The following is a 22,991-nucleotide window of genomic DNA, read 5'->3' as shown; positions in this document are numbered from 1 at the left end:
AATCAGAGGGACATGGAAGAGGTAGGGAAAGCAGGTCTGGGTGAGTGCAGAATTGAGTGGGAGTTAAAGGGTTGAAGAGGAATTTCTTCAGCATTTCTCATGAGTCTCTTACCAGAAGGTGGGCAAACTATTCAAACCATCATTTTTACAGAGGAGGAAATTGAGGCACAGAATAGTACATGGCATGCATAATATATACAATGTATAATGCCTCTGGGTGTCTTCTTGTTCATTGCAATATGGTCTTTCAACTTCTGCACTCTGAAATGATTACTTAGCTTCATGAACATACCCTGTAGACTATAGTGTTATTATGGTCATAACTTTAGACTTCATAATATAATCTCATGAGCCATCCCTCCCACACCACCATGATATTAGAAGATAGAAATTGGCCTTCTGACTTCTGCTTTAGACATAATAATAGGGTCTCATGGCCATCTTCCTTGGACATTATAATGCAATTTCTAGCTTTTCTTAGTATGTTATGGTTTTCTAGGCATCAATTTGGACATTTCATTTCAGTCTATGACCACTATCCCTGGGATGTAGTCCTAATAAATAGATGAGCACCTGGGGTTTAATTCTGCCGATTTCTGGCTTGTTCTCTATTTGTTCTCCATCTTATCATTCTAGCAGGCCTTGCAGCAGAGCCTGTGTAGAATTATGACAAGCTACAAAATTTAAGACTTGAGCATGCTGGCAAGTTTGATTATTTTTTCTACAACTCCAACAAATGAAGGGAACAATGGAGTTATCTATTTTCAGAATACAGTTAGGAAATGCATTTCCTTAAAAAAATCAAAATGTCAGTGTAAGATAAAGCATCTAGCCTTTGTTCAATCCATCAAAATTTTCTTTTGTTCTTTAACTTAGTGGACGGACATGTCAGTTGTGACCAGTGCCTCCTAGATCAATATTATACTTAGTGCTCTGTGAAAAGAGACTTAACAGAGGCAAAATATGACAATCTATGACATCTTCTTATTCCTGCCCAGGGGTCTTTAGTGCTAATGATCTCCTCATAGCTAATGAGGAGAATGCTATGGTGTTGCCACGAAAAGAGTTTTCTACCTGGCTACAGGGACTCTCCAGCCATCAGGACTACAAGGGAATGAAGAAAAAGAACACAGTTGATCATCACTGCTGTATACTTTGAGTTATAACTTCAGTCTTGAATGAGAAGTCTTAAAGCCTAGCTTCTCTGATATTGAAGCTTAAATAAATGTCTTCAGCTTATTTTCTTTTAATTTCCCTCTTCACAGCATTAATTCAGATCTTTTTGTTGACATGCAGTAGAAGTCATGAAAAGGACAATACATCTGAATGCCCACTGCCCAAATCTAGTTATACCTGCACAAGCAACATCATGTTCTGCTCAGCTGCTAGGACTGGTTTATATGAGGGTGTTTAACACTCCTGTGAGGAAGAGGTAAAAGAGCAATTGAAGATGAGGACCTGCCTTGAGTCTGGGACTCTCTAACAAAGAGGATGAGAATAACTCCTCTGAACTCCAGACATCAAATAAGAGAATAACTTTTTCTTAACTCCAGACACCAAAGTAAATAAGAAGAAACTTATCCTCCTGGAGTCTAAGTCTTGGGAAACAAGTTTTGTCCAGAATAAGTAAAGGCATGACATAGGCATTTTCTTACAGAGTATCTTCAGTCCTAAAGAAAGGAATCCCAAGTTCCCTGGGAGATCCTGAAAGACTGAATCAAATGCAAGAGGATAGTTTCTAGTTTTCTCTCTAAAAATATGAGCTCACAGCTTGCCTTGTGGCCAAGTCACAGAGGCATATTCCTGGTGGAAGGGAGCTACTGATCATCTCAAAAGGACATCAGAATAACTTTGGTAATGGAGATGAAAATAATGCTGAGAAAGAAAGCAAATGAGTGAGTAGAAAGTAGATCATTGCAACAGAGGAGCAATAAAAATCCCTTTGTGCTGTGGTATGTCATCAGCTCACAGTATGTGGAAGCCTTACCTAGAGCAAGAGAAAGGACCTTTGCTTCTTGAAATTTAACTCAGTTAAAAGCATCATATTAGCTCACATTAGTTAACAGTGGTATAGTATGTATCAGAAGCTCATAGTAAGTCTGTATATCAAAGCGACCTTGTGCTGAAACACCTTCAGGAATGCCAGTGGAGCAGAAAGATGTCAGTTACTACAATGAGAAGGCATGACTATGCTAGATCATATGTGGAAAACAGCCCCAATTACTTTTTCTATGTTCTTTCCTGCACAAGCCCAAGACCTGCATTTTTCAGCTATCGCTTTGCCAGTGAGGGACTCACATGAGAGATAAAACATGGAAGAGAAGCAGAAGTCACATGATTGTTTTTGTGGCAGATGTAGGCAGATGCATCAGTTTCCGCAGATGGTGGATATTTGCCAGGAGTTTGGGGCATACTCTGGTGAATCACTCACTTTAAAGCTGCTTGCAGCTGATGTAACTGATGAAGGTTTTTCCACTATTAAGTAGCATGATTTTCCAGAAGCTTTAGAAGCTTTCCTATTGCTTCTATGGGTAATCCAGTGCTACTGTAGTTTTCTGTATGCAACACTCTCCTGCTTTGAATCTTATAATGCTTTCCATTTTCCTGACCAAATCTCATCTGGAAATAGGATACTGCTGAGATGGAGGTGGGAGGAGGAGATGACTTAGGAAGAAGCAGCCACTGGGAGGAGAAAAAGGTATTTGTGACAGATTTCATCAAGTTTTCTGGGAATGTGGAATTGGAGTCTTGCCTTTGATACCCTACACTTTCAACAATTTGAATTTGGGTTATTTATTCATGGAAACAATCATTGTACTCATAGAAACATAACTGGATCACCTGGTTTCCATCTCTCTTTGATCACTCTTCTTTGTTATCTTACAAGCAGGCTCCTGTCCCTCTTCCATCTTCACCTTATAACTATATTCTGTTATAGAAATTATAGCTACAATTATAATTTTTAACTATATTCTTTCTTCATTTGGTGGTTTTTCAACAATTATGCTAGTTACTATTTTCCTGGAGTTTTCCAACCCTCTCAATCTATTTTATTTTATTCTATCTTTATTGAGGTATGATTGACAAATATCTGAATCTAATTTTAAATTGCAGCAAGCAGAACTCACTTACAATACATAGACCTATAGCAGGTATTCAATCAAAGATTCGCTACATCTAGATTTAATGGCAGAAGCTGTTGCTTTCAATCCTCCTCTTGACAGTATCTCACATTTTATTGGCCTTTATGGCTGAAACAGCACATTGAACTAATGTTGTTACAAAACACTCTATAATTCTGAATCCCATGTCTCTCTCCTTATTAAAAGTAATAGCTGTGAACTCACTCTTTAATGCAGTTTCATGTGGATTGTTGCTAGCCACAATACCTTCCATGCATCCACAGTGAAATTCATTATCCCCTCTTCTCCCAACTGTAACAGTGTCCAGAGAAGTTAACATGTCCTGAAAACTTCAGGATTTCTCTAAGACCTTTCTCCTCCAAAGCCTGTATGGAAGAGTGCAAGGGCCTATCTAAGTGGAGACTCTTACATTCTGTGAGATACACAGAGATCTTCTCTTAGCCCAGAATGGGAGCAGATCTGCCATCAGCAAGGGGTGAATTAAGTCCTGTGCCAAACATAACGCAATGTACCAAAACGTTATAACAAGCCCATATTTTCTATTCAAATAATTTACTCAATTATGAAACTGCACGTTAGTGGCATTTTATGAGAGAAGTGATTAAAATGATCTCCTTCATCATTCCATGGTAAAATGCTAACTATGACAGTAGGTGGCTTGAGGGGTGGGCTAACAAGAATTAAGGAATTTTGATGTTGTTATATTTTTCATGTAATCATCATAAATTCCTAAAGCAATGACCCTCAAATGTGTTGATAACACTCCCATCAGTAATTTTTATATTATGACTATTATGACTATGACAAAGTAAAATTTTAAAAGACTAAGTTAAGATAAACCATTTAAAAAATATTTTCTTATCCTGTTGGCTCTGTGCTATTAGTAGCTAATACCAAAATACAGACTTAGGGCTAAGCTTCTAAGAATCATATTGCTTTTAAAGATGTTTCAAGTAGCCCTGAATTTTGATTTTCTCTGTGGCTGATTCATTTCAGATTTTATGATATTATCACTGCTTTTACTTCTTAAGGTGGACAAAACGTGCTCATCTATGTGTGGAAGTGTCTGCACTGCTGCTTTACGGACTTTTCTTTTTTCCTTACATTCTACATGGTACTTTCCATCTGTGGTTTCTTTGCAGGAATTTTAAAAGCTATTTGTCTATTATAAGAAGGCTGCTTTAGTTTAAACTAGATGCAACACATCATGATGTGCCACAGTGAATGAAGTGAAGGCGTTACTGCCAACTCCCTTCTGTTCTGGAACCTTGGTATTTTATCAGCTAAACCTGAGGCCGGGCTACTAGTATGTGGACCAAGTAAAGATGCCAGTATCAATACATTTAGTAAATATATGAGTAAAGCTTCAGTTTTTTTTGTTTGTTTGTTTTTTGTTTTTTTTTGAGAACAAATAGAAGAGAGATCTTAATGCTTTTTATCCATGTCACGGTGGGTGACCTTAAGCACCCTGAGTGTGGCTGTCTTGGGAGAATGCCAAGAAGTTAGAGTTTATTCATTTGAAACACCCATGTTTTTCTGAGGTTCTTGCATCGTTGTGTTTAATTAAGTCCCACTTTGAAAGTGTAAGCTCTTTTGGTAGCAATTCCAGTTCTCTATGCAGCATTCAGTTCTATTGCTTGCCCATTTCTAGGTCTGAGAGAATCATGCAGTCCTATACCATGGGTTTACACAGAGCCCTCCACTCCCACACCCCCATCCCCTGTAAAGTATAAGAGCTCAAGTCAAGACTCTGTGAATACATATTGAGTCCCCAGGTGTTTGGAGGTTTCACATCCGCACACCTTCTTTTATTTCCAAAGAAAATAGCCTGTGCTTATTTTTCTACAACATTAGCATCAGCCCTCTCAGTAATAGACTTAGGAATAAGTTCTCACAGCAAACAAGGGCCTCCATGTGTGACAAGGAGGGGGGAGTGTGGTCAGAAAACACATTTCCGTTTCAAGAGTTTACTTTCAACAATCACAAGGGTGAAAATGAGCTGAACAATTTGAAAGAACCTGTCACTACTATTTCAATGCATGGATTTTGGGAGACATAAATTCAACAGCTCACTTGTGAAAAGTCCTAGCTAGATTTATATCTCCCTTGACCATCAAAATAATCAAAGAAAGAAGAAGCAAAAAGAAATGTGGAAAAGAAGCGGGGAAAAGGGAGACATATTTTCTGATTCTGTATTATGTGTCAATCCCTGTGATGGGCGTTTTCTTATATGTAATTTATATATTCCCTACAATAGACCAGTAAATGTGATAGTTGCATCTTGCCAATTTTAGATAAATATAGTCATATTAATCAAAAATGAAGAAGTCATACAGGATTTGTTGAAGTCATGCATTAGTACAGGTATCAATTTAAAATGATCCAGAACGATAAAATTCCATTTTTCCTTTTTACCCTTCAGAGACAAACTCTTTCCTTGGATTATAACAGTCCAGATGATTTACTCCTTCTCCTTAGAAGTTATTCGTGTTGTCTACCACAAAATATATCTTGGTTTATTGAATGTTAGTGTTCAAAAGCTGCAACTTTGGGCCACCTTCTCTCAAAAAAGCAAGGCTCCTCACTCAAGTAGTCTCTTCAACTGCCACGGGCTCTCTGGGAAATGCCCTCCTTTCTCATCCCTTATCTGTCTCCCTTTCATTTGCTGTCAGATGTGAGTTTTGATCCAAGCAACAAGGGCAATGTAACCAGATCTGAAGAATAAGATACCAGAGACTTTCTGATATGTTGGCTACACCTCCCTCTAGACTCATGCCCCAATCTCCAACCGCACAAAGCTCCTGGCAGCCCTTATGCCTCTAGTCTCTTCTCATGGTGTTCCTGCTAGCTGTGATTCTATACCCAACTTGTTATACAAGGAAAATTTTCTTGCTGTCCTGACAGCTCCTGACAGGACCTCCTTAGAGGCCATCCCTAATCCCTCAGTGTGGTTAACATGGCTAACTTTGAGTAGCACTTGCATCTTGTCCCTTAATTATATTTTGTCACATTGTATGAGCTGTTCATGTCCATGCCCGTGAGCTGTAAGCTGCTAGAGAGTAGAGTGCGTGTCATATTGTCTCCAAGTCTTGGATTTATGATGCTCATTAATATTCTCTCAATGTCCAAGAAAATCACGAGTGGAAGGGACAATTGGCATTGCAGAATAAAGTACAATGTAGACGTCCAGTGCCTTTGGACAACCTCAGAGGAAGACTTGCATGTAGTGACTTAGATATTGCTAGGGCAACTCCTAGCTCTGTTATTATTCTCAGGGTAGCTGCAGAAAATGGACATAAAATCCATTCTGTGGAGCAGCAAACACAATAGCCACCTTGAGGCTCTACTACCTCAAACCCTTGACATAAATCTCACATTCTGTACAACTATGGCAATGTCACACACACCCAAAGTGCCCACTTGTCTTTGAAACTCATTTTCTATTCTAAATTCTTCTCCACAATTAAGCTGACATGTAAATTTGAATTCCAGTAAGTGTTCCTAAACAGAAAGAGGATGATGACGTTTATAACATTTAATTTAAGAAGAAATGGTGGAGAATTACCCTTTAGACAAATGAGCTTCTAAAAAACTGTGGGAAGGCAAGGTTAGGCTGTGCAAACTTTACACAGCAGCTGGTCAATAAGTGTTCATTTGTCTTCTCTTGTCCCCAAGAGCCCTTAAATAGTAGAACCCAAACTTCGTTGTTCTAACAGGTGTTGATGCAGTCACCTCGGTGGGAGCAGAAAGCAGTTGGAATCATAGGAGCTCTGGGAATCTGCAGCGCCCTCTTTAGAAAGGAGTGTTTTTACTTCAGAGTCATAAAATTAGTCTAAAGTGCTCCAATTGCTAAAGGAAATGAGAAGTTAGTGTCATTCACCTTATGGTGTCTAGTTTGTTCCACTTTGAATACTTTCATAGATGGAAGAAAACCCTTGTTGGAAAGGGAATAATCCTAAAATAAATGCCTTCTGGCGGGTTTTGATTGACATTGTACTGCAGGCTAGAACTGGGGCCTTTCCCTCCCTCAGAAGCACTTGGCCCATGTGTGTCTTGACTGGCTCTGACATAGACATTAGGGGAAAGGAAAGGAGCGAGTGCACCAACTGTTCAGCCGCTGGTATAATATTAGTGTTAAGTGGTCCACATGCTTTTTCTCATCCAATAACCCATCTTCACAGCCAGTAAAATGAAGACTCCAGCACCATATGTACTTTTACTCTGGTCATTTCGCTTGTTTCAGTACAAAGGGTTTTCTTTTTCCTTCCTTGTGGGCTTTAAAGATGCATTTTTGGTTCTAGTTTTAATTAATTGAAGTTATGTTCTAGTTTGAAAATCTCTGTGTGGCAACATGCTGACGCACTCTGCCTAGGGCTGGGGCCAAATGTTACAGAGATCTCTATGGTTACTTCTAGTTCTTTGTACCCTGGATGCCTGTGTATGATGGAGAGAAGGTGATCCTAGAGGAATCATCCGTTCAGGCCACCAACCAGGACTACCCACAGAGGCTATCATTTACATTAAATCCTATCTCAATGGTGTCTATAGTAGCCCTGTATTTGGGGAACAAGACTGGTATTATCTTTTTGTAACAGAGGTGACATGGACTGAATGTGATGCCCCAATTTATGTGTTGAAATCTTCACCTTCAATTTCATGGTATAAGGAGGTAGAGCTTTTGGAAGGTGATTAGGTCATCAGGGTGGAGTCCTCATAAATCAGATTAGTGCTCTTATAAAAGAGACTCCAGAGAGTTCCCTTGCCCTTTCCACCATGAGGCAACACAGCAATAAGAGAGCTGTCTATGAACCAGGAAGCAGGCCCTCTTCAGATAGCAAATCTGCTGGTGTCTTGAACTTAAAGTTCCCAGCCTCCAGAACTGTGAGAAATGCATTTTTGTTGTTTAAGACACCAATTTATGGTATTTTTGTTATAGTATTCTGACCAGACTAAAACAAGAGGCATCAATAACAGATTCCATGCTACATGGATGCTTGATATTTGGATGTCATGGAACCGTAGATGGCCCTGTGTTCTCTAAAGTGTGTACTCCCCTAATTGAGAACAAAAATTAGAAACTAAGATGCAGTAAACACAACTACCCTTTCCCTAAAAAGGCCTCACCTTCCTGTACCCACACACTACAGAGCTACATCTTCAACCAAGTTGATGTTTCCAGAAGCCCCTTCTTATATTCATGTATCATATTATATCATGCCACATGATATCATACAGATGAGGAAGAAGGTCAGCAATGGTATCCTGGGAGAATACATGGATGGATCTCAGAAATCCTCAAGTCCTCTGAATTTTTGTGCAAAGCATTCTGTCTGTATGAATATCTTCATTTTTATTCATGAGGAAAAGTTTCCATAGCTTTTATCAATTTCTCAAAGGGTTTTGAAACACAAAATGGTTAGCAACCAGGAGCCTAAAGGTAATTCAAACCCTCATAAACACATTTGAACATGTCTCAGGTCTTCATTGTTTGGTAGTTTACAACATGGTTTACCAGTTGTCTCTGTCTTCAGGGGTCATGATGCTGAGACCTTTTTTTTTTTTGTCTTTCTTTTACTCCACTTGAGTTTCTCTTTCCTCACTTCCTATGCCCCTCTCTAGGCTTTCTGTTTATCTGTGTGCAAACACACCTGCTGCCTCAAATTATCACTCAAAAGAAATGTTGGATTTCTCATTCCAGGAGTATTAATGGCAACAGAGCCTGTGTGCTTATCTCGTCTGTGTCCCAAGAACAGGAAACACCTCCAACAAAGCAGGTTTCCTTTTTAAATAAAGCAATCTCACACCTGTCATATTTGTCTCTGACAGAGCGGTTGTCTTCCCCAGCTCACAGGCCCCTCATCCTCAGGAAGACATTTGATGCCAGCGAGAAGATGCCCACAGCAGGGGGCAACCGCTGGAGTCCATGCTTCACACTGGTCCCTTTGTCACCCTGGGTAATTTACAGCAGTTCTCAGAGTACAGTAAGTGCAGGACAAAACCTTTACCAAGTCTCCTCACAAATGTAGACAGAATACTCTCCTGTAATAAACTTCCAAATCCAGGACACAAAATTATAGTGTATATTGATGGTTTTCTTTTTCCTATTTTTTCTGTAGTCTGAATTTTTGTCTGAATTTTTGTGCTGTGTCTGTTGGAGGCTAGAGTAGTTGTAGACTTTCAGTATAGACCTTTCTTCATTAGTGCAGCAGCACCCACAGGTTGCAAGGCATAGCTACCCCTCCTACCTGGTTAAAAACTGAAGTAGCATTAGCCCTGCATTGAGATACTGCTGTTTAGTTTTCAGGTTCACATCAAATTCTCAGTTGTTGATCATCACAACAGTACTATCAGGTTAGCAGGGAAGGGATGATTAGTGTCATGTTACAAAGACATCTTCACAGAGGTTGAAGTCACCCCATAAGCTAATATCTAAGAAAGACCAAACCCTAAAAGAGGAATTTCTTTTTTTTTTTTAATCAAATTTTAGGGCTCATGCCAGTTGCCACACTGTGTCTCAGAGTACAAAAATTCAACATTAATGAACCTACAATCACAGCTTGACCAGAAGTCTCTCAGTTCAAGGACAAGAAGGCAGAATCTTTAAGGAGTCGTGGGTGATGTAACTTCAAGGTAGTTATGTCATCATAACAAACATTACACTCCTGTAAGATCTGCCCATTTCTGAAGTCACATATAGTCAAAATCATTGCAAATGCAACTTTATATTCTCCTTTGCATCTCTCAAATAACACAAAAGGGAACCCAAGCAATACTTCTGATGAACCCATGGACCTCTGCCCCCAAAATCCTGATGCATACAGCTTCTCCAGAGTGGCATCCATGTGGTGCTAACAACACCCCCTGAACTCCCCAGCTGTCATTTAACTCCCCTTACCCTCCTCCTTAAACTCTTACCTTCTTCATGTGTTTATTCACTTAGATTTTGTTACTAACTACTCTGACTTCTCTCTCAAATATCAACCCAAATGTAACACAGAGGTCAAAAGGAACAGGAAAAACAGAGAAGAGAGTTGTATATTCTTTCGAGTGGACTCTGTGTTTATCCTGAGTACCAGTTACATCCCAGGACACACTGAAACAAGAAAAAACATATCTTTACACAGTGATTAAAACATTCCAGTTATCCCTTTCCTCCATCCAGAATATTTCTTAATTCTCTATTCCATATTTTATTAAATCATCTGAGTCAGACAACTCTATTTAGGTTGTGATGAGAAAGAATTATTTATTGAAATACAAAGGCATTTCTGATTAATCATTTCATTTTTCATGCACACTTGCCTCTTTCTACTTTAATAAAGACAGCAGCACTATTCAGTCCTCTGTATACCAGGGACCTTGGTTACCAGCCTTTCACACTCTTCCAGTTCCTCTGCAAATGGTTATATGAGAAACCTCAGCTTCTGGGGCAAGGATCCTACTGCCCTGTTAGAGCAAATTTCTGGCTATTAATAAGTTCTTTTTTTAACCAAAGTTCATACATTGTTCAGTTTTCCTCAATTTTTGCCTAACATATTTTTTCTGTTCTAGTGTCTCATCCACGATGCAACAGTACACAGAGCCATCATGTCTCCTTACTTAGGTTCCTTTTGACTGTGACTATTTCTTAGTCTTTTTTTTTTGTGATGGCCTTGACGGGGCCTCTATTGAGTCTTTTTTTCTCAATCATTTTTATTGTGTTAAAATACATATAATACAAAATTTACTATTGTTAACCATTTTAAGTATACAGTTTAGTGGTATTAAATGCAATCATAATGTTCTACAACCATCCTCATGATCTCTCTCCATAACTCTTGTCATCTTGCAATATTGAAACTCTGTACACATTAAATAATAACTCTAAACAATGATTCCCTTCTACCTCCAGGTGCTGGAAACCACCAATCTACTTTTTGTGTCTGTGATTTTGATTATTATAAGTACTTTATATAAGTGAAACTGATAGATTCATTCTTGAGCTTAAACAGGAAGAGGAAAAGAAAAATAAACTGATGTTAAGACACATAGAGAAAGGCATCCAGGCATTTAAATCTTAATAAGAAAAACAGAAAGGACCCTTCAAGCCTTGCCCCGAGGGAAGAGCTGGAAGTTAAGCTGTTATACAAGTAGAGTGAGAGAGACTTGAGGGCAAAGAGAAAGAGAGGGACCAAGAACTATTGTTCTTGGGAATTCACAAAAAAAGGAGAAAATTGAAATGGTCAAGAAACATACAAAAGATGCTCAATTTCTCTGGTAATTAGAGAAATTTAAATTAGAATCACATATAATATTATTCAACATCAGAAAGTTGACCAAAACATTTCAAAGTTTGACAACTTTGAGTACTAATGGTGTAGAGACACAGAGGCATGCATACATTGCTCATAGGAATATAAATTGGTATAACCACTTTAGAAACTATTTGGAGATATTTAGTAAAGTTGAAGACCTAGATGCTATACCACCAGTTACTCCATACCAGCATATTTATTCTATAGGTAATCTTGAAATTATGTTATAAAGAACTAAATGTAAAAATATTCATAGTAACACTCATTGTAATAGGAACAAAAAAAAAAAATGTAAGCCCTTGGAAACTATCTAAATGTCAAATAGGATAGATAAATACATGTGATATGGTCACATAATGAAATACCATATATTACTGAAGATAAGTGAACAGAGCTAGAAAAATCAACATGAATAAACAAATCTTACAAATCTAGTATTAAGGGGAAAAAAGCAAATTGAAGAAGAATATTTTCAATATAATATAATTTACATAAAGTTAAAAAACATGAACATAAATAGTGCATATTCTTTAGGGTACTTACATGGTAGTAACACAAACAAGTGTGAGTGTGAGAATGTGTGAGAGAGAGATGGTTTTGAATTTTGTCCTCTCTAAACCTCATGTTGAAATGTGATTCCCAGCGTTGGAGGTGGGGCCTGACAGAAGGTGTTTGGGCCACAGGGGCAGATCCCTCGTGACTAGTGTAGTGCCCTCCCCTTGGTAATGAATGAGTTCTTGCTCTGTGAGTTCCCACGAGATCTGGTCATTTAAAAAATCCTGGCACCTTTATCCAACTTCAAACTGTACTATGAGGCTACAGTAACCAAACAGCATGGTACTGGTACAAAAAACAGAACACATAGAACAGTGGAACAGAATAGAGAGCCCAGAATAATGCCACACACATAAAACCATCTGATCTTGAACACACTAGACAAAGACAAGCAATAAGAAAAGGACTCCTACTGAATAAATGGTGTTGGGATAACTGGCTAACCATATGCAGAAGATTGAAACTGGATCGCTTCCTTATACCATATACAAAAATCAACTCAAAGTGGATTAAAGATTTAAATGTGAAACCTAAAACTATAAAAACTCTGGAATATAACCTAGAAAATACCATTCTGGACACAGGACCTGGCAAAGATTTTATGATAAAAATGCCAAAAGTAATTTCAACAAAAATGAAAATTAACAAGTGGGACCTAATTAAACTAAAGAGTTTCTGCAGAGCAAAAGAAACTATCAACAAAGTAAACAGACAAACAACAGAATGGCAGGAAATAGTTGCAAAATAGGCATCAGACAAAGGTCTAATATCCAGAATGTATAAGAAACTTAAACTAATTTACAATCAAAAATTAGTGGAAAAGCCTGTTAAAAACTGGGCAAAGGGCATGACCAGACACTTTTCAAAAGAAAACATATACATGGCCAACAAGCATATGAAAAAAAGTCAAACATCACTAATCATTACAGAAGCACAAATGAAACCACAATATGATATCATATCACATCAATCAGAATGGCCATTATTAAAAAGTCAAAAAATAACATGTTGGTGAGGTTGTGCAAAAAAAGAGAATGTTTACACACTGCTGTCAGGAATGTAAATTAGTTAAGCCATTGTGGAAATGCAGTATGGAGAATTCTCAAAGAACTTAAAACAGAATTACCACTCAACCCAGAAATCTCATTATTAGGTATATGCAACAGGAATATACATTTTTCTACCATAAAGACGTATGCACTCATATGTTCACTGCAGCACTATTTATAACAGCAAAGACATAGAATCAATCTAAATGCCCATCTGTGTAGACCGGATTAAAAAAAAAAGTGGTACATGTACACAATGGAATACTATACAGCCACAAAAAAGAATGAGGTCATGTCCTTTGCAGTAACATGGATGGAAGTGGAGGCCATTATCCTAAGCAAACTCACACAGGAACAGAAAAACACAAGCCACATGTTCTCGCAAGTGGGAGCTAAACTTTGAATACAAATGGACGCAAAAAAAGGAAAAGACACCTGGGCTTACTTGGAGGTGGAGGGTGGGAGGAGAGTGAGGATCAAAAAACTGCCCTTCAGATACTATGCTTATTACCTTGGTGACAAAATAAGCTGTACACCAAACCCCCATGACACACAGTTTACCTATATAACAAACCTGCACATGTATCCCTGAACCTAAAATAAAAGTTAATAAAGCAAAAAACAGTATTTTTTTAAAAACTGACAAAAAGAAAAAAAAATAGATCCTGGCACCTCCCCCCACTCTCTCTTGCTCCTATTCCTGCCATATGACACACCAGTTCCCGCTTCACCTCTGCCATAATCATAAGCTTCCTGAGGCCTCACCAGAAGCAAATGCCAGCACCATGCTTTCTGTACGGACTGCAAAAGAATGAGTCAATTAAACTTCACTTTAAAATAAGTTTCTCAGTCTCAGTTATTTCTTTATAGTGACACAAAGGGCCTAACACAGTGATAACAGTGAATCCATGTGATGAGCACATTTTGGAGAGATGGCCTTGAAATAATGCAATTGGTGAGGGTTATACAAGGACCTCAAATAATTTGCTACTTCTTATGCTTCATGTGCTTTGCATAGATGTTGATATTTTTTCTTACAGTTTTATATGTCCAAAATCTTTCATGATTTTTTATTTAAAAAATCCCATGGCTCTGGCTATGTAGAACACAGATTTACTCCCAGGACTCAGCTGGATTCTTGAACTTGGGAGGGTGGCCCTGCCACTGGTAGGGGTAAGTTGAAACAACCACTGCTAGTGGAAGCCAGGTGAGAAACTCTAATAGTTAAGGGGATGTGTTCTATTGGTCTATCAAATATAAGTGTAATGGAACCCAAGTTCAGCTGCTCCCTACTCAAAAGCCAAACTTGAAAGACAAGAGTGTGTAGGAAGAAAAACAGGTTTATTCAGGAGCTGACAACCCAACCAGATGACAGACTGGTGTCACAGAGACTATCTCAAGTTTTTCAGACTGGCTGAAGGGTTTTATGGGAGGGGAAATATAGAGAAACTATGTGCATCAGTTGACCATGTATAGGTCAGTATGTCTGGTCTTGATGACTATATTGAGCAATAGGCCATCTGGTGGGCTAACTGGTGTGAGCTTAATAGCAACTGGAATACAGATTAACTGCTCAGCATTCTTCCCAGGGTGGAATGTTGCACAACCTTGATTCTATGCTTAGTGTCTCAAGGCTAGTTCCTGGAGTTCTTTAAGCAAAGTACTTAAATTAAGCCTTATTAAAAGCCCAGTATAGGAAGGAGGTAATAAAAGAAAAACAAAGAATAATAGTTTTTCAAGATAAGGTTGTAGTTTCTGTTACAAATTTCCCATTGCAATTTTTTCATTCCATTTTTACGGAAAGTGGGGCTTCAATACTAGTTTGGATGCTTCTTGCTAGATGGGGGTATGAATTGGAAATTTTGGAATGAAACCATTTGATCTGGCAGTGAGCTGATGTTTGGGTCCTTTTTTTGGTGTGTGTGTTTCCAGGTTTTCAGAAGGACTTGCTCTCTCAGTTTAAAAGGATGCAGGACCACGCACATGGGATGAGTGGTCCTGCTGGAAGCAAACTCATGAACAGAAGTTAGTATAGCCCCTAGAGTCTTAATATATCTGACAATTGCTAATTTTCTTATCATATCAGTTGGCTGTCCCACCTTGGCAGAAACTTGGAGTGGCCTACTTTATGGTACTTTAAAGGGACTTGATTTGTGTCTGTTTTGGAGGGGCCATTTTAATTTACAACAGGGCAACCAGCAACACTTTATCTCAAGTCAGATAAGTTTTTGACATATTTTGGTAATGCTTTTTTTTTCCTAGAATAGGGTTTATCTTCTTAATTTTTTCTGTTGATTGTAGTCTACAAAATGACAATTTAAAGGTTGCAGGAAGAGACACATTATGGGTTTCGTTTTACATTCCTACAACCATCATAGTCTTTTTAAAATCAGGTGATAGATGGGTGTTAACTATAAAATACATGGCTTAATATAAATAATAATGGTTTGTTCCCCCTTGTCAGTTGTACCCCAGGTTCTTGTGGGGATATGATGACAGATTGGCTAAACATACATATTCAACAGGTTATAGAAGGAGCTATGAATATTCATGAAGATGATACTGACATATATGTATTGAACAAACATGTAACATACAACCAATGTTTACTTTCCGGTGTAGATTTAACATTTAAATGTATAAAATTAGTCCTATAGATCAAAAGATATTTCTTAGGACACAAATGCATCTAAGTGCATAATCTCTGTAAACTGTGCAGAACTAGTCTGCGGTTTGTCGTTTTTATCAGGAGAAAGTTACTGAAATCAGTCTCTTGTATAATTAAGGCTGTAGTTCTGGCTGGTGGCACAGAGGCTGGAGGTCAGTTAGTCAGCATCCGGCAGAGCTGCAAGTTGTTTTCATGTTTCTTACCTCAAGGCCAGTGCTTGCTTAGTTGCTAGAGAAAAAGAAAATGCCTGTGGCAGTTAGAACATAGTTTACTTTTAAATGTATGGGTGTGTGACTTAACCTTTACCTGGCATGGCCTTAGGTCCTGTTTATAATCTGACATCTTATTTCCACAGAGTCTGTTCTGTCAGTTTTGTGAGCTCTGTTTTAACATTTGTGTCGATCAGTTGTTGTGTCTAAACCATAAAATGAAGGGGACACAATGAGGCATGTCTGACCTTCCATCCTGTCATGATTGGGAATTACATTTTTAAGGTTTTTATTTCTGGGGTTCTGTTGACCTAAAAGGGGTTCATTCAGTCAGTGGAGGACTGAAGATTTTATTTTTCAAATGTTATTTTATATTTGACAGGTACATGTGCACCTTTTTTACGTGGGTATATTGTATAATGCTGAGGTATGGGGTATGGATCTCATCACCCAGGTAGTGAGCACAGTGCTCAACAGGTGGTTTTTCAACCCTTGCCTCCTTTCCTTTTTCCCTGATCTGGCAATTCCCCATGTCTGTTGTTCCCATCTTATGTCCATGCATACTCAGTGTATTAGTCAGGGTTCTCTAGAGGGACAGAACTAACGAAATATATAGTAAGAAGAGTTTGTTAAGCATCAACTCACATGATCACAAAGTCCCTCAATAGGTTATATGCAGGCTGAGGAGCAGGAGAGCCAGTCCAAATTCCAAAACTGAAGAACTTGGAGTTCGATGTTTGAGGGCAGGCAACATCCAGCATGGGAGAAAGATGTAGGCTGGGAGGCTAGGCCAGTCTCTCCTTTCACGTTTTTCTGCCTATGTTCTAGCCATGCTGGCAGCTGATTAGATGATGCCCTCCCAGACTAAGGATGGGTCTGCCTTTCCCAGCCACTGACTCAAATGTTAATCTCCTTTGGCAACACCCTCACAGACACACTGAGAATACTTTGTATCCTTCAATCTAATCAAGTTGACAGTATTAACCATGACAAGTCCACCACTTGTCAAGTTGAACCCATATACAACTCTTGAGAACATAAATAATCTTCAAATAAAGACGATAATAAGGTTATAATTATGCCTAACATAATACAATCATCTTATGTACTACCAGAAATGCACCAATCCCTAACCCAAATACTATTAAATAAAGTTAACAATACTTAAATGCTGATTTGAAGTCAATAAATCTAATGTCACATGATAAAGGAGAAAGGAAATAAAATTAAGATATTTTCTTAGTACAAGTATATACATGCACAAATATGTTTTTAACACAAGAAGGAGGAAATACTCATGACAATTACAGTCCTCATTTATGCAGCTGGTCACATGGTCATAGCTGGTATTGATGACTACCTTCTACTACCCATTCTGTATTCCCTTTGCCTTCAGCAAGCACTTCAGCAGGTTGTGGTTATTTTCCTGATGGAGTGATCCAAACCTTCATTCTTGAAGGGTCTGGGACATTTATAGTCCTGTCTGGAATGGGCTGTGGTAGTTTCCCATTGACTTTAATCACAGGGCGTGGTGATACTAAGAGATGCCCTAATGGGTCTCCTGTATTCAATGCATATTCTTCCTTACCTCCATTGTGGAACAGTAGGCTGATTTTATCCTGATAGACCAGATCAATTACCCCAGCCAAAACTGTGACTCCTTTCTTAGCCTGTGGACTTAGAGGTAGGAGGAGGCTGAAGTGTTCAGGGGGCAATCTTAACTTCCAATAATGGAATACTTATTGTTTCTCCTGGTGGCAGCATTCCTCCCTCTGAGACTAAGACCTCTAGGCCAGCAGAACATAAGGTCACAGGAAAAGGAAGCAAAAATTTTGCTAATGAATGATTAGAGGTGATGGTGAGTGGTGCCACTTCCACTTCCACCTCTTGATTCCTGGACCTGTGAATCCTGGCTATGGGAGAAACAGTACCATATATTGGATGCTGATTCATGGCATACATGGCCTTCTGGAGAACTTTGTCTCAATTCTGCAAAGTATTGTCACCTAGTTGGCATTGTAAATGAAACTTCAAAAGGCCACTCCATCATTCTATCAATTCAACTGCTTCAGGATGATGGGGAACATGGTTAGACCAGTGAATTCCATGAGCATGAGCCCACTGCCACACTTCTTTAGCCATAAAGTGAGCACCTTGGTCAGAGGCATTGCTGGGTGGAATAGAATGATGGTGGATAAGGCATTCTGTGAGTCCACGGATGGTAGTCTTGGCAGAAGCATTGTGTGTAGGATAGGCAAACCCATAACTGGAGTAATTGTCTATTCCAGTGAGGACAATGTCTGCCTGCCTCCAGGTAGCTGGCTGATCACTGCAAGGAATGGTGCAATATTCAGGGCTCAGTGTTGGTCTCTGCTGCTAGCAAGTTGGGCATTCAGCAGTGGCCATAGCAAGGTCAGCCTTGGTGAGTGGAAGTCCATGTTGCTGAGCCCATGCATAACCTCCATTCCTGCCACCATGGCCACTTCATCATGAGCCCATTGGGCAATGACAGGAGTGGTGTCCACAGAATGGGTTATCCTATTCACTTGATTATTAAACTCCTCCTCTGCTGAAGTCACCCATTTATGAGCACTCACATGGGGTATAAATATCACCACAGTTTTTGACTACTCAGAGAGGTTCATCCACATACCTCTTCTCCAGATTTCTTTGTCACCAATTTTCCAATCATGCTTCTTCCAAGTCCCTGACCATCCAGCCAAACCATTGGCTACAGTCCATGAGTCAGTATATAATAGCACATCTGGCCATTTTTCTTTCCATGCAAACTGCACAACCAGGTGCACTGCTCAAAGTTCTGCCAACTGGGAAAATTTACCTTCACTGCTGTCCTTTAGGGATGTTCTAGAAAAGGGCTGTAGTGCTGCAGCTGTCCACTTTTGGGTGGTACTTACATATCGTGCAGAACCAACTGTGAACCTCAGGCCCTAGTCTTCTCTACTTTTGTCAACGAATCTACCTTTCTCTACCTTTGTCAACTAATCATAGGGAACTTCCCATGAGGCCATCAAAGCAGGCTAGGCAAGAGAAGGCAGGGTGGTGTGGGGGGAAACCATGGGCATTTGAGCCACTTTCTTATGTAACTTATTGTGCCTGCAGGATCTGCTTGAGATTGATCATACATATACCACTTCCATTTGATGATGGAATACTGCTGTGCATGATCCACTTTATAGATAGATGGGTCAGAATGCACCCAGTTCATGATAGACAGTTCAGGTTGCATGGTGATTTGATGACCCATAGTCAAACGTTCAGTTTTCACCAAAGCCTAGTAACATGCCAAGAGCTATCGATCAAAAAGAGAGTAGTCATCTCCAGAAGATGCCAGGGCCTTGCTCCAAAATCTTAGAGGTCTCTGCTGTGATTCACCTACCAGAGCCTGTCAACAAATAGCATTCCTGTCTGCCACAGACAGTTCAAGCATCATTGGATCTGCTGGGTCATATGGCCCAAGTGGCAGAGCAACTTGCACAGCAGCCTGGACCTATTGTAGAGCCTTCTCCTGTTCTGGACCCTGCCTAAAACTGGCAGCCTTTTGAGTCACTGGATAAATGGGCCAGAGTATCACACCCAAATGAGGAATGTGTTGCCTCCAAAATCCAAATAGGTCCACTAGGCATTGTACTTCTTTCTTGGTGGTAAAAGGGGCCAAATGCAGCAACTTATCCTTCACCTTAGAAGGAATATCTTGACAGGCCCCACACCATTGGACTCCTAGAAATTTTACTGAGGTAGAGGTCCCTGAATTTTAGTTGGATTTGTTTTCCATCTTCTGTTATGCAAATGTCTCACCAATAAGTCCAGTGTATTTGCTATTTCTTGCTCACTGGATCCAATCAGTATAATGCCATTAATTTAATGGACCAGTGTAATATCTTGTGGAAACAAAAAGCAATCAAGTTCTCTCCAAGTAAGATTATGACACAAAGCCAGAGAATTGATATATCCTTGAGGTAGGACGGTAAACGTATATTGCTGGCCTTGCCAGCTGAAGGCAGATTGCTTCTGGTGGGCCTTATGGACAGGAATGGAATAAAAAGGCATTTGCCAAGTCAATGGCTGTATACCAGGTACCAGGAGTTACATTAATTTACTCAAGCAATGAAACCACATCTGATACAGCAGTTGCAATTGGAGTCACCACTTGGTTAAGCTTATGATAATCCACAGTCATTCTCCAAGATGCATCTTTTGCACAGACCAAATGGGAGATCTGAACAGTGATGTGGTGGGAATCACCACCCCTGCAACTTTCAAGTCCTTGATAGTGGCACTAATGTCTGCAATCCCTCCAAGGATGAAATAATGTTTTTGATTTACAATTTTTCTATGTGGAGGCAGCTCTAATGGCTTCCACTTGGCCTTTCCCACCATAGTAGCTCTCACCCTACCAGTCAGGGAGCCAATGTGGGGGTTCTGCCATCCACTGAATATGTTCAGTTTCCACCAAAGCCAATTATGCATCCTGGCACTGGGGAAATGACCACAGGATGAGTCCAGGGACCCCCTGGACCCACTATAAGTTGGACCTGAGCTAAAACTCCATTAATTCCCTGACCTCCATAAGCCCCCACTTTAACTGTGTGATCAGAATGATGTTTTGTGTCCTCTGGAATCGTCAGCTCAGAGCTGGTTTCCAGTAGTTTCTGAAATGTCTGATCATTTCCTTTTCCCTAATGCACAGTTACCCTGGTTAAAGGCCAGAGGGATCCTTGGGGAAAGATGGGAGAAAGATTCACTGCATAAATTTTCTGCAGTGTGGTGAGGTCCTTTCTCAAGGGGACCTGGCATCCCCTTCATTCAGGAAGTTCTGGGATTATAAACTGGCTTAAGTCTGGAAATTGATTGAGGGGGCCATGATTCTCTATTTTTATAATTCATATTAGTCTGTTGTCCATTTGAACTAGAAGTTTTCTGCTTGTATAAATTAAGTAAGAATGCAATAGGCTTCCTATCAATTTCACCTCTAGGAACACCATGACTAATTAACTAATGCAGGATTTCAACATGAGTCAGACTATTCAGAATGCTGATTTGCCTCTGCTGTCCCTTATGGTAGCTAAGCTCACCTTGCCTTTGATAGTTGAGTGCTGCCACTTGGTCCTGCCACCTTGGGATCTAATTATTCCCAAGGGATATTCCTTGGGATCTAATTATTCCCATTGTATTTACATTTTGTAGTTGATTGACTATGGTTCCCACTGTTAGATCTGACATACACACAAAAAAAGAACAATTACAGGACTCTTCAAAGATGCAGGTGTGGCCCTCACAAATCTCTTTCACAAGGCATTGGTCAAGGGTATATCTTCTGGACACTCCAAGCTGGGATGAGTAGGTCTAAAGTGATTAATTCACTCCACCATCATCCCAGTCTCCCTAAGCCTTTAGATCCCTTCCTCTACATTAAACCAAGGGAGATCAGGTATTTCCAATTCACTCACAGTGGGCTCTTTTAATCCACATTTCAGCTAATCAAGAAAATACACTATTAGAGCCTTTTTTGACTCCCCAAGTTGCAACATCAAATGTAAAATCTCTACTTAGTGAGCCGAAATCAATAAATTCAGCCTGATCCAACTCTATATTTCTTTCACCATTGTTTTACACCCTTAATATCCATTCCCATGCCTGTTCTCCAGGTTTATGTTTATATAAATTAGAAAACTCAAGCAGTTCTTTTCAAGTGTAGTGTACCTCCTCATGGGTCACACTCTCAACCTCACCTCCAGGGGCCCAAGGACTTAAGTCTAGTTATAAGTCTAGAAGCAAATAGGGGTGTTACAGGTGGCTCCTGAGGAGAGTCAACATTATCTTGCCTTGGAAAAGGGAAGGCCATCACCATTGCCTCAGGCAGCACAGGGTTTGTCTTCTCAGACAAAGGTGAAAAGGCTGATGGCAGCATGGGTTGGGGAGGGGATGTTGCCACTACTGGGGATGGGGAAGCTGTTTCTTCTGGCAAAAAAGGTCCATCAGAGTTTGCAAATTTAGTATCCCCAGCTTCATCAGGTTCCTCCCACACATTCCCATTCCAAGTTGCAGGGTCCCACTCTTTTCCGATCAATGCCCTCACTTTAACAGTAGACACCTGGCAAGGCTGTGCATGCACCTTTCATTGCAGGTCATACCATTGGCATGATAAAAGCTTGTGTCTGTTTTTCCACAATTTCATCTCTTTCTCTACAGGAGATAAGATTCTCACTCGGGGTAATCTAATCAGATTTGAGGCTCTATATCTGCTTCTGAAGCTGGGAGATAGAATCCCTGAGTTCATCATTTTATTTCATCACTTTGTCAGGGGAACTTAGGAGCAACCAACCAGCTTCATTATGTTCCTTGGTTCTCCACATATAGTTGAAGGTATTATGTATAGAGTCACTAAACTTCTTACCTCTCATAAGCAACAATTCAGTAGTGTCAAAGGCATTTATTTTGCATAACTCTCTAAACAGTTCACACCAAGGACTATCAGTGTTCTCCATACTATTAGAAGTAGAGTTCTTAGCATTTTGGGGTCTAATCTTATTACACAGCCAACTCCAGAAACCCCAAAACCAATGAAGGAACTCCATCCTTAATATTCTGTTCCTCTAGAACCTCTCCTGATACCAAAATCTGTATTAGTCAAGATTCTCTAGAGGGACAAAACTAATAAAAACTATGTATAGGGGAGTTTATTATTAACTCACGTGATCACAAGGTTCCACAACAAGCTGTCTATAGGCTGAGGAGCAAGAAGAGCTAGTCAAAGCTCCAAAACTGAAGAGCTTGAAGTCTGATGTTCGAGGGCAGGAAGCATCCAGCACAAGAGAAAAATGTGGGCTGAAAGGCTAGGCCAGTTTCTCCTTTCACATTTTTCTGCCTGCTTATATTCTAGTCATGCTGGCAGCTGGTTAGATGGTGCCCACCCAGATTATGAGTGGATCTGCCCTTCCCAGCCACTGACTCAAATGTTAATCTCCTTTGGCAACACCCTCACAGACACACTCAGAATCAATACTTTGTATATTTTAATCTAATCAAGTTAATGCTGAGTATTAACCATCACA

This window comes from Aotus nancymaae, unplaced genomic scaffold (assembly GCF_030222135.1).
Source record: "Aotus nancymaae isolate 86718 unplaced genomic scaffold, 86718_ANA_hifiasm-v0.15.2.pri h1tg000010l, whole genome shotgun sequence".
NCBI lineage: Eukaryota > Metazoa > Chordata > Mammalia > Primates > Aotidae > Aotus > Aotus nancymaae.
The sequence above is the reverse complement of the archived record's forward strand: the minus strand, read 5'-3'. Positions refer to the sequence as shown.